We start from the raw sequence: 14,001 nt of genomic DNA, 5'->3' as shown, positions 1-14,001 counted from the left end.
CTTTCCAAAGATTATTTCTCATTGCTCCTCCAATGCTTTTGATATGGGAGGGTTGAAAGGGGAAGAGCATGATCCCTTTAAATGATACGGAAGTGGGGAAGGGAAGTGCTAGATAGAGAAAGGCAGGTACCGGGCTAGAGCTCCACCCCCATGGACCTAAGTGAGGACAGGCACTCCTGCTTTCCGGCCCAATTGTTGCATTTTGTAAGACCACCCTGGCTTGTCACCACTCCACTGTGGGCTTCTAAAAACTGGAGGCCCTAGCGGGCAGACACACAGGTGACCAGACTTGGAGAGGAGCGCATCAGTGAAGAAGAGACAAGCGGTGGATGGCGAGAGGACGTCAAGGGAGCAAGCTGACGGAAAAGCACTCCAACAGATGCCAGCACGCCAGCAGGCCACTGACCTGAAGGACAAGGCGGAGTCTGGCCCAAGTAGTTGGAGGAGAGCCAGGGCAACTCCAGGGAAAAGCATTTCCCTTCTGGCTCCCCTATCAGCTGAGAGCTACTTCCACTCACTAAAACTTTGCACTCGTTCTCCAAGCCCACGTGTAATCCGATTCTTCCGGTACATGAAGGCAAGAACCTGGGATACAGAAAGTGCTCTGTCCTTGTGACAAGTAGAGGGACTAACTGAGCTGGTTAGCACAAACCATCTATAGATGGCAAACTAAAAGAGCACCCTGTAACACATGCCCACTAAAACTTCAGGAGCTGTAAACATTCACCCCTAGACACTGCCGCGGGGTCGGAGCCCCACAGCCTGCCTACCTGTATGCTCCCCTAGAGGTCTGAGCATCAAGGCACTGAAGAAGGGAGTCACACCCCCATTCCATGCCTTTGAGGGGGAAAAGGGAATTCTTCCCGTTTCACTTTCACTCTCGCAAACGTATTTCTCCTCCTGTACTCTATGTTGTCCTTGATACCCAAACAAGAAACCTAAGAATCACATTAGATTTTTTCTTTCCCCTTTGTCATCCCATCACATTTGCCAAGCCTTAATCTCCACTTCCACCTCCACTGCCTTAGTTTACATATTAATTTTTACCTGAATTTTTTCAGTAAACTCCTTACTGGTCTCCTGCCTTTACTTTCTGCCTCCTCAAATCCCCACATTGTGGAGTAGCATCAGGATAAATAAGCTTAATAGCTTCCCTTCCTGGTGCCCCAATATAATTTCACTATTATAACATCTTTCTAGAATGTCCAAAGGCAGAGCCTTGAGAAAAAAGGTTACAATCTGACAAGACAGTACTCTGCAAGAAATAATGGACAAAGAACATCCATAGTTATTATTTCTTTTTTGAGACGGAGTCTCACTCTGTTGCCCAGGCTGGAGTGCAGTGGCGCGATCTTGGCTCACTGCAAGCTCCACCTCCCGGGTTCAAGCAATTCTCCTGCCTCAGCCTCCTGAGGCGCCCGCCACCACGCCAGGCTATTTATTTTTTTATTTTTTTATTTTTATTTTTTGTATTTTTAGTAGAGACAGCGTTTCACCATGCTAGCCAGGATGGTCTCGATCTTCTGACCTCATGATCCGCCCTCCTCGGCCTCCTAAAGTGCTGGAATTACAGGGGTGAGCCACCGCGCCTGGCCTATTTCTATCTTGAAGAACAATTTGTGACTCTTACAATTTTTCAAGGGAAAAGATAAAAAATGGCGTCTAAAAATTAGTTGTGTAAATGTGATTGGAATGCATTTCAGATAATTTGATGGGAGAAGGTATATTGTAACCTGGGATGCACACTTTGATGTCCTTCCTCTCTAGTGCCACAGGAAACTCTTCTTTCTTTTTGAGTAATTTTTCTAAAATGCAAATCTAATGATGCCTCTTACCTGCTTTAAAGTTCCAGTTATACATAATACCACAAGAGGCCCTAGAACCAGACTCCCTCCTCTCTCCAGTCTCATCTTCTCCAGCTCCGCCGTGCTCAGTGAACATTAGCACATTTACACCTTTTTAAGAAGTCTCTGAACGAGTCATATTATTTAAACTCTTTTTTGCTCACCTGGTCACTATTCTAGCTCTTCTTTGTTTACTTGTCTTTTAAACCCGTCTAAAGTATCTCCGTTCCTGAAATGTTCTGAATTATCCACAGGTTAGAACTAGAGTAGTGGATGAGCACAGTCAGGTTGAGATTGAATACCATCTCTTAATACGAAACCTTCGTTTTCTAGTCTATGTAGTCATATATAGTCATACATCACTTAGCGACTAAGACATCTTCTGAGAAATTCATTGGTTGGTAATTTTGTTCCTGAGTGAACATCATAGAGCGTACTTCCACAAACTTTGATGGTATATCCTAGGCTTTACACACCTAGGCTATAGGGTATAGCCTGTTTCTTCTAGGCTACAAAACTGTGCAGCATGTTACTGCACTGAATACCATAGGCAATCGTAACACAATGGTAAGTATTTGCGTATCTAAACATAGAAAATGTATAGTAAAAGTACAGTTTTATAATCTATAGGATATCATTGTATATGTGGTTCATTGTTGATTGAAACGTGGTGCATGACTGTAATTAGCACTTAGTTGTACTATATAGGTCAGAAGAACCTAGGAAAAGCACAGTATTTGACAAATATTAAGTATTATAGCAATTATAGAAATTAATACATAAATTGAGAATTTTTGGTACAAATTTTAAGGTTTTTGCATTGTTACTTGGCATTTAATTCATTTTGTTTCCCTTCAAAGTTTGTGAAAAACCATAGGTTCCCAAGAAAAGCATTAACAGCATGATCTAGGAAGCAAACCCTCTTTGCTCATATGGAAACTATCTCCTGACCTCTTTATTTACTGAAACCGAATAGGGCTACATCACATCTGAGGCTGCTTTTTGTAAACTGGCTGATTTTAATCCATTTGGCTTCAGAGTATGACCTAGAGTGTTTTTATAGCTCACATTGAGAATGTTTTTACTGAATTCTTGTACAACATGAGCTATATAAGTCCTGTGAGTTCATCGAGAGGTTACCACTACCTTCATGCCATTATTTTCTTTTGTTTTTTTTGGGGGGGGTGCATATTGTGGGTGAGTTCTATACCTAAACTACAATTCTTTACACCTGCACATTTTTTAAAATTATACTTTAAGTTCTAGGGCACATGGTCACAATGTGCCGGTTTGTTACATATGTATACATGTGCTGTGTTGGTTGGACACAGAGAGCACCCTGTATCCAAGTGTTCTCATTGTTCAGTCCTATGAGTGAGAACATGGTGTACACCTGCACATTTTAAGAAATAATGCTTAGAGTAGAAGTGTTTGGGCTCTAGATTCAGACTGCTTAGGTTCAAATTCAGCTCTGCCACTTACTAGTTTTTTGACATTATACAAGTCACTTTATTTTCCAATAATCTATTTTCTATGTCCTGCTAGTGATAATAGCAGGATAGTTAGGAGGACTAAAAATTATGATTTATACTAAGTATTTACTCAGTGCAAGGGGATATCCCAGTACCAGAGGAGCCAACCAAGTGATTAGAGGGTTGGGGCTTTCAGCTCTGCTCGCTGACCTCCAAGGAGGGTAGACAGAGTGGAAGTTGAGATCTGAGGGATCTGACTTTATTGTCAGATAATTTTATTTTGAGCTACGTTCATGAAACTAGGAACTATGTCTTATTTATTTTTGCATCCCCCACATTAATAAACTTCTTAATGAAGTAGTCTATATACTTTGTCTCACTTTCCACTTACCCCTCACACAACCAGGATTTAGTATCTGTTCTCATCATCTTACTGAAATTGAAAATACTTTACTGATCTTCTGTCCATTGTTGATTGAATTAAGTTATCAGCAATTAATATTAAATTAATATTTTATTATTAAAAATAAAAATTAACTTGTCCACTTTACTAACCTTTATATAACCTTCACTAATGTACAACATTAAAGTGAGAACTCAATGACAGATTTATCTCCATTTTTTCTTGAGATCTAGACATCACCATCTAGAGGTTAATGATTGTTAAACAGTATATTGTTAATACTTTCAAGCTTCAAAACTATTCACCTTCACTTAGGTATGCATTTAATTATCATTTGTCTTTTATTCAAGATGCAAGCATACATATTTCAGTTAGGGAGAACAGCTCAACCGGGATTACTTTTGGTGGATTTTCTAAAGAATTTCTCATGAAGAAAGAACACAATGATGTCTGGAGATCTGGTAAAAGTCTAAATCTACAAATACATAATTTAAACATTTTTTTTTTTCTACAAGGAACTATAAAATTGCCACACACCCTTAATCCTCCCATTTATCATGCATAATATGCTGGTAACTTTCTTAAAATCTATTTCATTAAGGACAGAGTAAGTGAATAATAGCACATAATGTACTAAAAAAACAAACCAAAAAAAAGCAGGAGCATTAGGAGAAATAGCTAACGTAGATGATGGGTTGATGGGTGCAGCAAACCACCATGGCACGTGTATACTGATGTAGCAAACCTGCACGTTCTGCACATGTGTCCCAGAACTTAAAGTATTTAAAAAAAATTAAACAAAAAAAAACCAGTATTTTCCTTTTCCTTAGTAACTCCAACCTTGAGTAGATTTGCCCCTTTTTGCCTCTAGAGGATTATGAAGACATAGCTTTAAGATTTGGGGATTATGTGTCATTGGCTCTAGTTAGACAAGAAAGCATAAAAGGAATTGTGAGTGAGGAATATGTAACTTTTAAAGAAGTGCTTCTACTAGAGGATCCCAGCCAAGTAATGCAACCTGTAAGACCCTGGTTTGTAGGTTGCATTGGATAGAAACCCAGTGGGAAATGCTGGTGCTGAGGTTAGTGGAGGGTGGAACCTTCTCAAGACATTTTCACACCTAAATAGTTTTGCGATTGGAATCATTTCAAATGGAACAAACTGACTTGCACCTGGCTTTCGGTAAATTGTTTAATAACAACGACCTCAAATTTCAGTCTGTTCTAAATCACTAGGTCACAAATATTAATCACAATCACTGACGTAGCGGGAAGTAGTGCTCAAAAAATTATGTTCTGGGGCCAGGCCCCTGGAACCCATAATTCAGTAGATATGGGTTTGGCTTGAGTATATATTCATGTTTCACAGCTTCATGGGTATATACTCAACCCCTCTTCCAGCTATTATCTCGTCCATGTCCTTCAACTTCCTCTTTTTTTCTTGCCATAAAACAGACATCATATCTGTGTGAAAGTCTAAATAAAATCAATACAAAGAGGTTTGTCAAAAATGTATTACTTTGATTAATGTCTTGCTTTTATCACTTGTTTATGTTTATCATTATAGTTTCATTGTCAAACTCAGTGCTCTGCCGGTGATTATGTTGCTGATGGATCAGACACAAGGATGTAGAAACAGGATGCCTCGCTATTGAAAGATGAATATTAGCTGTGCCTTGGTATCAGGAATCCAGACCCAGTAACCAAAATTGACTTTTCCTGTCTCATTCTTCTTACCTAACTTTCTTACTTGACTTCCGACTGTGCTGTAACGCCATAGTTTCCAACCTCCCTTGGGACCTGCGCATCACTGGTCTGCACTTTGCCTCTGCAATGCTGATTCTCTATCTTAGGTACCACTTCCCCGTGCCAGGTCTGTAAATGTCCTAGCATCTCTCACATCCCTTCACTCTGCCTTCTGATCCACCACCTTCTTCATTCTCTTCCATTTTGATTTAAATTTCTTGATGAAGTAGTCTATATACTTTCTCTCACTTTCTACGTACTCTTTATACAACCAAAATTTACTATCTGTTCCTATGTTCCTACTGAAGTTTTTCTCTCAGAAATCAGTAAAATATCCTAAATACAATTAGTAGTTAACTCATTATTAAATAGTTAGTGGGTACATTCATCTGTGGCCAAATTGTGAGCTTTGTTCATGAAACCAGGAACTGTGTCTTATTTACTTTTGCATCCAACACACCAAGAACAGTGCCTAGTACATAATAATCACTCAATAAATATTTACTAAATACATTACTCAAACTCTTTGATAAATAAACATTTCTGACACTCTAGTGGGGAAAAAAAAGCAAAACTGAAATGATCTTTTTAAATCTTCAGCAAATCCTGTGGAATAAGTACCCTTATTTGTGTTAGAAAATAAAGAAACTTATTAAGAGTAAATTAATCTGTCTCGAGTACATTTGTCCAGGCACTGCACCGTGAGATCACACATCTTGTCTCATTTACCCTCTCAGCAATCAGGGGTATCCAGCATTAGGATTGTCATCTTTATAGATTAGAAACCTGAGACTCAGAGCTTAAGTCACATGCTCAGTATCACATCAGTTGTGAGCAGCAGCAGTAGGATTAGAACCTGTATCTCACTGATTCTAAAGTTGATGTCCTTTCCACTTTAGTTTTCAAGCATATTTGATGTGGCCTCAGAGGCCTTCAAGCTTGAGCATCGGTACTCTTGGGTTCGCCCACAGACTTTCCAAGGGGTTCATTGGTATGTTTTCAGGACCTGTTTCTGGTTACGGGTGTAATGTGGATTCTGCTTGTTGCATCAACTTTCACACCTACTATTAGAGGAAGGAGAAAAACCAAGTGTCTTTTCTACTCTCACACACCACTCAACACAGCACTTCTGACATGTTCTTTTTTTCCCCTACGCCAAGCAAATCTCCAGCAGACACCTACTGGGTGTACTATAATTTAACTAGATTTTGACACACTCTACCTAGAAATAAAGTCAGATCCCTCAGGTTGAGGGCTTAGTCCCACAAGACTGCCCCCACTTCAGATGCCAGTTGCAAGCCCCACGTTGTGACCTGTGCTTCTGACTGGCCAGCTATAAATCAGGGTTCCCATGACCCTCTCCTCAGATTCAATTAATTGGCTACAACAGCTCACAGAACTCAGGGAAACACTTTACTAATATTTATCCAGGGGCAGAGGCCACACATATATTCCTTATTACATTACAATACACAATATCATATCTACCATTCTTCCATTTTAAAAAGGAAGACATCCTAACCTTTAACCTTTCTGTGGAGCATTGTCTTAGAGAATATATATTTTTTTAAGCAACTTTATGGTGACAAAGAGAGTTTTCAAAATATTCGTTTCTGGAAAGCATCATTTAGCCAAGGTGCCCATCTGTGTCTGATATATTTTTCATGAAAGAAGAACTAAAAACTTTCACATTAGATTCTGATGAATTCGTGTTAAGCCTGTAAGTACAAGAAAAAAAATCTAACTTAATAACCTATAAAAGTTGACATTTATAGTGTAAAATAATATACTACATTTTTCTTTCTTTTTTTTTTTTTTTTTTTTTTTTTGAGACAGAGTCTTGCTCTGTCTCCAGGCTGGAGTGCAGTGGTGCGATCTCAGCTCACTGCAATCTCCACCTCCTGGATTCAAACAATTTCACTGCCTCAGCTCCCGAGTAGCTGGGGCTACAGGCCCAGCTAATTTTTTGTATTTTGTAGTAGAGACGGGGTTTCACCATGTTGGCCAGGACGGTCTCGATCTCCTGATCTTGTGATCCGCCCGCCTCGGCCTCCCAAAGTGCTGGGATTACTGGCATGAGCCACTGCACCCCATCTCTTAATCATCTTTCTTAATATGGGCAAAAGCCTTCTGTTCACAGTGACGCCTCACTACTTTCCTCTTTATTTATTAATATAACACAACAATGATGACTCATATGCTTTTGGTAAATTACTCTCAGACGTGGCCAAACACTTTCTCCTTTTTTGCTATTAATTTTTATGCAGTCCTGGCCGGGTGCGGTGGCTCATGCCTGTCATCCCCACACTTTGGGATGCCAAGGCAGGAGGATTACCCGAGGTCAAGAGTTTGAGACCAGACTGGCCAACATGGTGAAAACCTCATCTCTGCTAAAAATACCAAAAATTAGCTGTGGCCTGCACCTGTAATCACAGCTACTCAGGAGGCTGAGGCAGGAGAATCATTAGAACCCAGAAGGCGGAGGTTGCAGTGAGCTGAGATTATGCCACTGCACTCCAGCTTGGATGACAGAGTGGAACTCCATCTCAGAAAAAAAAAAAAAAAAAAAAAAATTAGGCAGTCCTGACTCATTTTAGCAACAAGTACTATTTATTCCTGAGTGTATTAACCAGTTGGAAAAAAGCTCTATCTATACCATTTAATAATGTTTTCCTCATAAAATTATACTTTTAGGTGTGGTAACTATCAACATTTGGATTATACTTATATTGTTTTAGTCAACTGTGTACAAATGATATTTAAAATAATAACTCAAGTCTGAAGAAATTATTTTAACTCTTAGAGCCTGAAGGCATGGAAAATTAAACATAAAACATTAAAAATATGTAAGTGTTTTTATTATAGCACATTATGTCAGAGTGATTTCAAGCACAAAGATACATTACGGTAGGCTACAATTTTGTGGGGGAGAGTGGAATGGAAATAGGAGTTCAAGTGGAGAAAAGGAAGAGGTTAAATAGTAACTTAAAAATTGTTCACGTATTTTTAAAATAAATAGTGATTGGTATTAAAACACTGTTATGAAGAAGTTCCACTGGATAAATTAAAAGTGATGAAAGAGTTTTATTTTAAAATGTCTATATTTAAACTATAGCAGAAATGACAGCATTTGTAACCATTTAAGCTTTGGAAAAATACAGATGTTAACTTATGAATGTGTCAGTGAGTAGAAGCTTTTCAGAATTCTTTCAGGAGCTATAGGAGCCAAAATTTTAAAGACAACTTTGTAAAAGTGTTGGGATATGGTGAGGAGTGCCCTGAATATACACAGAAAACTTCGAAGTTTCTGGCAGCTCCTACCCTCCCTGAGGACTCATTAATCCTGTGGCTTTGGGCAAGTTACCTAACTTCTTCAGGTCTCTCCTCATCTACAAAGTAGGAGTAACAACACCCATGTTGGAAGAAGAAAGCAATTAATCTACGTAATGCAATTAGCCCAACCTTGGCCCACAGAAACCTCCCAATAAATAACCACTGTTGGGCCAGTATTTTTATTTTTAATATTGTTATTGTTCTGTTTTAGTGACCAGCCTCTGATGGCCCTAATTTGAATTTACTGTGAATTTGCTAGCACTTTGGAAGGGCAGATTTGTGTCAGCCCTTAGCATCAAAATTTCTTTCACTTAATGGGCACAAATTTTCACATTTTGCTTAAGTGTGACTCTGTTTCTTGTTTAAATTTTTTTCTGGCCTTTCCTGTGAAGCGCCTCTCCAGTGCTTTTTCTTCCCCTCCCCAAACATTGGTCCTAGCCTCACTCAGAGATTTCTCTCCTTACTTTTATCTAGAACTGCTGGTCTCAGCATGAACTCCTCTACCTTGCTGTCTCTGGAATTCATACTTCCTCCAATTCTTTGCACCCCCAATCCTTCCCTCCAGTGCAATTTAGCCTTCGTCCCAACTTTCTCCTGGGACCAGTAAAGCCTCTACTCCATTTTGAGCAAACTCCTAATTCTTATGAAAAAAAACTCTACACAAAATTATTTTGAAATGAGATGCTATGCATATTCTATTTTAATTTGTTAAAATGTTAAAATTCTCAAAAGGGAATGCTGATAAACAGGCTGAGTTATAGGGCAGTTTCTCAACAAAATGCATTATGTCAGTAAAACAGCAGGAAACCAAAAAAGCTATTGTGCACCATATTAACTTTAGGTGCTTTATTTCAGACCTAAACCTTATACTCTGTCATGTAGCAACACAAGTATGTCCAGAAATATGTTAATGAGTTGGTTCAGGAGTTGAATTTCTGAGATAAAAGAGAAAATACAACAACATACTTCTTTTAAAGTTTTATTAAGAATTTGTCTAAAATAAATTTATACCATTTTATTAAGTCCACAAGAACAGTTCCAAAATGTTAGAAAAGCAGAGGAAATGGTTATACCAGAAACACGGGATAAGAGTTTTCTCCATGAAACATACATTTAGAGGTATCTTCCTTCCAGTTAGTAATTTGGTGCACCAAACCTTCCTCTCCAGCTCTAATCCATTTCAAAAATATTATTTAGTATTTGAGATACAAACAAATACACATGATCTACATGTAAGTTATACAACATAATAATAATAAAACACTCGTGAATCGACCTCCCAACTTTTCCTACTTTTACACCTCATTTCCTGCCACACTCCATTTATTTGAGTCACAAATGATTTGTGCAGCTTCATTCAAATGCTTCTACTCACACTGTTTTTTGTTTTTTGTTTGTTTGTTTGTTTTTGGTCTCTTCTATTTCTTGTTCTTTATCCATTTAAATGTATCCCAGTCATTAAAGACCACATCAAATTCTAGCTTTTCCATTACAACCACAGCCCATACCACACTCGCTCAGAGCAGTTGTCCCTCTTCTTAGCAAATGTAACACGTGTCTGCACCATTTACCGTCCACTGTCCTTTCTAAAGGAATAACTCATCTCAGGTCATCATCAAGTGCTTTCTGTTCATTTGTTCAGCAACTCATAGAGCACCCACCAGGTGTCGGCAGCACCAGTCTAGGCAGTGGGGCAAGAGCTGGACCACGTTCCGTATAGCCATCATCTCAAACACTTTCCACAGTGAACCTTGTGGAAAGACTAAACAAATTGCTTAATGTCACCTGGTATAACTAAATGGAGAAGCTGAGACTGGCTTCAGAGCCCAGGTACTCCTAATGCTTCCGTCCCACTGTCAGACTCTTCCCCAGCGCAGTGACCACACTGACTGAATAGAGAGTCAGGCTTAGTGCACACAGCAGTCTCTTCATCTGGAGATTACTCCTTAGCCTCCTGTTTTAAAATATTTAAAATTATTATTTTTATAATTTTTATAATTAAATATTACTGTCAGAATTATTTTAAATCCTTCCTTTCTCTGTCCAGTCAATACTTTTCTTTCCATTTTGCTAATTTCAGTCTTTTGTTGACTGACAGTTTTAAAATTCTCACATTTTCTTTGATTTCTCTGGTCTAAATGGCTACACTTTATAGACTCAGAGGCATTTAGTGTATTTTAATGAAAAAGAGAATGACCTTTTAATCCCTATTGCCTTTTCCAAATTATTTACAGATTTCAGTTACTAACTGAAATAGGGAGCCTTCATTCAAATATGAATAAATAATTGACATATTATTGATTCAACCATTTCATGTTTTCTTCTTGGCTCTTTCTACTTCTCAGTGGTTCAATGTCCTTTCTCTTATGTCCAGGTAATATCAGCCTTACTAGTCTTGGCAGAATGTCTGTCCCAAGAGGAAAAGTAGTCTCCACAGACATTTGCTAAAATTCATCTACTCTAAGCTCTGATCCCAAGAATACTGGCCTTTCCATGCTGAAATAATGGTAGGTACTGGAGGGTTTATGCATTTTCTCTTTGAGAGACACCTGTGTATTTAAAAATACTTGTTCAATTAATAGTCTAATCTGATTATAAGAATAATACATGTTAACCCAGAAAAGTTTGGGAAATTTTGGAAATACAATTTTCTTCCTTCTTTTTTGTTTATTTTATTTTTACACAATTGGAGTCATATTGTTTACATAGTGTTGAACTTCAATATTTTCTACTTGACGTTTTTAGTGAGAGTGTCAAAAGGATATGAAAGGAGAAATCTGGTAGGAAAACAGTAAGTGTGGCCATGTAAAATTAAAAACCTTTGAATAGTAAAAATGTGATCAATACATAAAAAGACAGTAAACATCAGAAAACATCTTAAATCTATGATAGATAAAGAAACTGTAACCCAAATATACGAAGAGTTCCCACAAAGGAGGTGAATAACCTAATTAAAAATCAGCAAAGAACATGAACAATAAATTCATAATAAAATACATCCTAACAACATTACATAGTTTCACTCTTTTAAATCTTAAAAACTATGTGTTATTATTTAATGTGTAATTCTTTAATTATGGTGCTAGAGAATTTAATATAGCCTTCACAAAGAGTTGCAGTAATAATTGTACTTTCAGAATAAATGCAAAGAAACTCTTTGTTGGTGATAACCTTTCAGTTATGCCACAGGAGCAGCTAACTGGTCTGTAAGTTTCTTGATACCAGAGGCCATTTTTAAAAAAAGTCTTTATGTCTTCAGCATCTCATTTATAGATTGAAGATACTATATGTCTAGTACATATTTTGGAAAGATAATGCAGAAACCTGGTGTCATCTTGGCTTTCAGAATCTCTTTTCTTTAGTATTCTACACACTGAATTATGCATTTTATTAAACTAATTGGTAATGATGTTACCATGGAAATAGTTTCTGTTTTATTCTTTACTCAAAGGAATTTCATATTTCAACTTTAGTGCAGGAGGCATGGGGGTGTGATCAGCAATCTGTGGAAGTAGTGCATGATGTTGCTTAAGGTTTATCCCATCAGATTTGTTGTTAACTCATTATGAGTGACCCGTAAGAAGACACTCAAGAATACAGCAGTTATGAAATAAGGCAGAATAAGGAAAGAAGAATGGAAAGAGAAAGAAATGAAAAATCAATTCAAAACTGGCGAAAAATTAAGCAAACTAAGCATAAAGCAGGAATCACAGATTAGGAATAATAACTAATGAATTGTACAGTCTTGGCATCTTTTCTGCTTTATAGACTCATTCAGCAGGTTCATGCCTCTGTGGGCCCAAGAGCCTGGGATCACAGCTGTTCTTAGAAGCCATATGGCTGGGAGCTGGGAAAGTACCCAAAATATGACACATTGGCTGACATGCTGTTGTCTCTATGTCAAAGGCGACAGTTTTCAGTAAGGTACTATCTCTGTGTTGCTGCGGTGTTCCAGGGAAATTTGTGATTAGATTTTATGATGATTTGGAAAACAAGGTATAACTCTCACCTTTTAAAGTATGAGCTGAGGCCGGGTGGGGTGGCTCAGCCTGTACTCCCAGCACTTTGAGAGGCTGAGGTGGGTGGATCAGTTGAGGCCAGGAGCTCGGGACTAGCCTGACCAACATGGCAGAAACCCGGTCTCTACTAAAAACACAAAAATTAGCCGGGTGTGGTGGCGGGCGCCTGTAACCCCAGCTACTCGAGAGACCGAGGCATGAGAACCGCTTGAACCCTGGAGGAAGAGGCTGCAGTGAGCGAGATCGCGCCACTGTACTCCAGCCTGGGCGACAGAGGAAGACTCCGTCAAAAAAAAAAAAAAAAAAGTATGAGCTGAGTATAGTGACTTCAACTTCCTTTCAGAACAGTATAAAAGGAGAAGCAAGAGTATGTTTACACTGGAGAAATTTGACAAACTCTACCTCCAGCTTAATGTCAACAGTGGTAAGTCATGTTGATAGTATATATCTTTGATATGATGTAATGAAAACGTAATTTTACCTCTGTGTTTTTCCTCCTAAAAATTCATGATCTCAGTCTAGCCATGGGAAAAACATCAAACAAATCTTAATTGAGAAGACTGTTACAAAATACCCCACCAGAATTCCTCAAAACTGTCAAGGTCATCAAAAACTGAGAAAGTCTGAAAAACTGTCACAGCGAAGAGGAGTCTGAGGAGACATGTTAACAAAATGTAATGTCCTGACTTGGATGAGATCCTGGAACAGAAAATAAGACATTAGGTAAAAACTAAAGAAATATGAATAAAATATGATCTTCACTTAGTAACAGTGATATTTTTTATTTATTTATTTATTTTGAGATGGACTTTCACTCTGTCGCCCAGGCTGGAGTGCAATCGCAGGATCTTGGCTCACTGCAAGCTCCGCCTCCCAGGTTCAAGCGATTCTCCTGCCTCAGCCACCCGAGTAGCTGGAATTATAGATGCCTGCCACCATGCCTGGCTAATTTTTCTATTTTTGGTAGAGAAGGGGTTTCACCATGTTGACCAGGCTGGTCTTGACCTCAGGTGATCCGCCTGCCTTGGCCTCCCACAGTTCTGGGATTACAGGCATGAGCTATCACGCCTGGCCAATAATATTTAATAATAATAATAATAATAATAATGAAAGGAAAGGCATATAGATTATGTAAAATGTCAGAGAAGTTTTGTGGTGGAGAGAATGGAAATGGAGTTCTCGTTG

The sequence above is a fragment of the Macaca fascicularis genome, chromosome 4 (genome assembly GCF_037993035.2).
Source record: "Macaca fascicularis isolate 582-1 chromosome 4, T2T-MFA8v1.1".
NCBI classification, from domain to species: domain Eukaryota; kingdom Metazoa; phylum Chordata; class Mammalia; order Primates; family Cercopithecidae; genus Macaca; species Macaca fascicularis.
This window is presented reverse-complemented; position numbering follows the sequence as displayed.